Below are 4,365 nucleotides of genomic sequence, written 5' to 3'. Positions count from 1 at the left end.
AGTCTATACCTATTGCCTGTCGCCCCTCTTCTCCCATACCCCAGCCCTGGCAACCACTATTCTACTATCTGATTCTATGTGGTTTCCTCTTCAGTCATCTCCTATAAAGTGAATCATCCAATATATGTCTTTTTATGGTCAGGTTTCTTCAGTAAAAGGTTTTCAAAGTCCATCCAAGTTGTAGAATGTGTTAGAATTTTGTTTCATTACAGGGCAGAATAATATTTAATTTTATGGATATAAAACACGTTGTTGATCTGTTCTTTCATTAGAGGCAATTTGTTTTTACCCTTCATCATGAATAATGATGCTATAAGCTTCCTGTCAATTCTACCTTTCAAGGCTGCTTTCATCATCACACATTGTCTCACTCCCATCCACCAACCACGTATTTGAGGTCAATTAACAGTCTTTGTAACTCCTCATTTTCTCAATAGTACACTCTTCTCTGAATTATATTTATTTCAGAATATCTCCACTAAATTTAAGTCTTATTTTGTATTTTCTAAACTGCACCGTTAAAGGATTTGAAAGTAGTGCTTTCTAAATATTTATTGTTAAGTTTTTCTGTCTATTAAAGTGGATAATGTTGTACAAAAATAGAAATATTCTATTTGGGGATTTTTCTACTGATATAACACACAGGTGCAAAGTTGACTTATTTAAAAAATTGTGCATGAGTGATGTTTTTTCTAAATCATCAGTTTCGTATTTTTCCTAAATAAGTTGATTGATATTATCCATACCAGTTCTATGCAACATTAAGAAAAACCAGAATCTTCCTTTTCATGTCTTCCCCTAATCCTCTCCAACATATAGCAATGAAACTCTTCATACTCCTAAAACTTTGGTTTATCATCTTGGTAGGTATCTAGTGTGACTGGACTACTTCCCAAGGTCCTAGAACAAATCCTCCTTTCACAATGACCTGAATGATCAAAATACCTGTCACTTTCCCTACTGTGTGTGTGCTTTTCAAATACTGTCAATTACAAAGTGACTTTGCAAGTATATGTTCAGCAAAATTTAAGAGACACAGTAGGCATGCTCACACATCTAATTAAAATATTAAAAGCTATTAAGAAATAAATGTGAAGTTAGTAATTACGTAGTTCTCTAAGGGGCTAATGGTCATTTGGGTAGATTAAAGATAGCTTTACACTTTATACACATGTCCCTTAGAGATACAGTGCCTATTTATCTTCCCTTTGCATTCTGCTTTAGCTGCTTTGACCAACAGAAATTGGTGGAAATGTCGTAAGTGACTTCTGAGTCTAGCCTTTAAGAAGACAGTGTCTGAAAACTATTAGGTGGCATGTAGGAAGTCCCACTAACCTGAATAAAACATCTGGCAGCTTCTGTGGAGTGAGAAGGGGAGAATCTATCTTTTAGCCATTCTCATCCTGGGCCAGATATGAGTGACCTTACAGCTACTCAACCTCTCCATTGAATGCTTCATGTGACCTCAGTCAATATGAGAAAGAACGAAGTAATGAGTTAATGGTCCTTAAGTCCTGTAGTTTTGGAATACTACTGATGTAACAAAAGAATACAAGAACAGTGTTGGTAAACACATCAGAGAGACTATTTTAGAAACATTTATATTTACTTTTATGTATATATGCCCCAAAAGTGAAGAAAATCATTGAAAATCATATGTCTGTACATCTGAAAAGAACGTGTATCCCAAGTACATGAAGAGCTCTCAACAATAAGAAAACAGTCAATTAAAATGAAGCAAAGGACTGAACATATAGTCTCACCAAGAACATGTATAAATGCAAGTTCACACATAATATTTTACAAGAATGAAAGCAGATGAAATACTCAAACACCAAGAATTTATAGCTCTTTACTCCTAGTGTAATTAATATGCATATCTTTATGGATCCAGTATTTTAGTATCTGCACCATTTTATTTACCTTGCTGCTTAGATATAATGAATACTCAAAAAATGTTATCTGATGTTTTGGTTTATTATGGATTTTCTTACTTTTGTCTTGTGGTCAGACAACAGAGAGTGTTTTAGATAAACAGGAATGGAATGCTCAGTCCTTTAGCCAAGATTGCTCACAAACAGGGTGAAATAAAATTATGCTTTACCCAGATGAGTGTGAACCACAATAAGAAAATGAGAGTCATTCAACCAGGGCTGAGAAGAAGAATGCTTTCTGGAAATGAAATTGTCATGGAGGATGTGGCAGAAGAACTGATAATTGACAATAATAGCACAGTGACGTACCTTACCAAATTTTTTTCATCTGCCCTCATAAGCTTCTTTTCTTCTTTTACTTCCCAAGTTTTATTCACATAAAATTGACATATAGCATGTTTAAGGTAGACAACATGAAGATTTAATATATGTATACATTGTTTAATGATTATCACGGTAAGGTTAATTTAAAAATGCATTGACTCCCATAGTTCCTATTTTGAGTGTGTGTATGGTGAGGACTATTAAGATCTAATGTCCTAGCAAATTTCAAGTTTACAAAGCAGAGTTATTAATGAGAATCACCCTATACATTAGCTCTCCAGAATTAATTCATCAAATAACAGAAAATGTGTGCACTTTGAGAAACAACTCCCATTTCATCCACCATCCAGAAACTACCAATCTACTCGCTATTTCTGAGTTCAAACTTTTTAGATTCAACACATAAGTAGGGCAGATAGTATTTATCTTTCTCTGTCTGACTTATTCCATTTAGTATAATGCCTTCAGAGTGCAGCCATGTTGTGGCAGACGTGACTTTTTTACATGAAAAAGGCATAGGCTTGCTCACCTCAAGCATGTCTAATTATCATATCCTCTGCCTACTGTCTTTTTCTCCCAACTTGAATAATTGTCACATCTAAGACTGAATATATTGATGCAAAGAAATACTATTTTTATATTTTGTTTTGGATTTATAACCCTCAATTTTTTAAAAGTTCCTGATGATTTTGAGACTTTTATGCATTATTTAGCTGTTTAGTTAATTTATGTTTGATATTAGTACTGAACTTATGTTCATTAGTATAGCAATTATAGTATGTGCCATAGCCTATAAAAGACCTAAATGCTCAAAGATCTCTCAGTAAACACACAATAAATCTTCAGGTAATTGACTACAGTTTAAATGAAAGAATGAAACCAATAAAATTTGACAAAATTAGAAAACTGCTAACATTTTTTCAACAAAAAGGAAGTTCCATTCATAAATTCTTGATACATAATGAAGCAAGCTTTATTTGTGACCTGTAATATTTCTAAAATTTGGGCTTTATAGCACATATTCATCTATTAATTTGATGTATTTGATACAACTTTTTTCTATTGCATCATGCAAAATAATTTTACAAATGGAAACCTCACAGTATCTGTGATTCTGTGTGTGTGTGTGTGTGTGTGAGAGATATACACTTTTAAAACCACCTTTTAAGCTTCAGCTTTTCCAGGGACTCTTTCACATCTTTGTTCCTTAAGCTGTAAATCACAGGGTTTAACATGGGAATCACAAGAGTGTAAAACAATGAGGTCATTTTGTCTTGATCTAGAGAGTATGAAGAACTTGGCCTGAAATACATAAAAAGCATAGTTCCCTGGAAAATTGCAACAGCAGTAAGGTGGGAAATACAGGTGGAGAAAGCTTAGAACTTCCCCTCAGCCGAGTGGATCTTCAAGACAGACAGAATTATATAACCGTAAGAGACAAGGACTCCTGAAAAGGTACTCAATTCAATGAAGCCAAAAATGCTGAATATCATTATCTCATTGACCTGCGTATCTGAACAAGACAGCAGTAGGAGAGGGGGAATGTCACAGAAGAAATGGTTTATCTCATTAGACCCACAGAAGCATAAGCGGAATGCTAGTGTCGTGTGTATCAAAGCGTCTGCCATTCCCACCATGTAAACCCCAGCCATGAGCAGGGAGCACACTCTGCTGGACATGCTGACTGTGTAGAGCAAGGGGTTGCTAATGGCCTTGTAGCGATCATAGGCCATCACTGCCAGCAGAAGACACTCAGCATCTGCAAAGATGCAGAAGACCATGAATTGCAGAGCACAGCCATAGAAGGGGATTGCCTTGCTCTTGGCCAATAGGTCCACCAGCATCTTGGGCCCAATTGCTGTGGAATAGCAGAGGTCACAGAAGGAGAGGTGGCTGAGGAAAAAGTACATGGGCATGTGCAGCTGGGGGTCCATTCGAATTAACGTGATCATTCCAAGGTTTGCCAGAAGATTAATCAGGTAAACAAGTAGACACATGGCAAATAGGGTCCCTTTATTCTCCGTGTTATTAGAAATGCCCAAGAAAATGAATTCAGTCAAGGAGGAGCAATTCCCTCTATCCATTTTTCTCTGTTCTTGTCTAAACT

The 4,365-nt window shown here is 35.7% G+C and overlaps 1 pseudogene; it reads right to left on the bottom strand.

Moving 5' to 3' along the window:
• Nucleotides 1-3,409: 3,409 nt before the first annotated feature.
• On the bottom strand, nucleotides 3,410-4,365 carry LOC100621807 (annotated as a pseudogene).

Source organism: Sus scrofa, unplaced genomic scaffold (genome assembly GCF_000003025.6).
Source record: "Sus scrofa isolate TJ Tabasco breed Duroc unplaced genomic scaffold, Sscrofa11.1 Contig1734, whole genome shotgun sequence".
Taxonomy (NCBI): domain Eukaryota; kingdom Metazoa; phylum Chordata; class Mammalia; order Artiodactyla; family Suidae; genus Sus; species Sus scrofa.
Note: the sequence above shows the minus strand (reverse complement) of the source record. Positions and strands in the feature narration are given on the sequence as shown.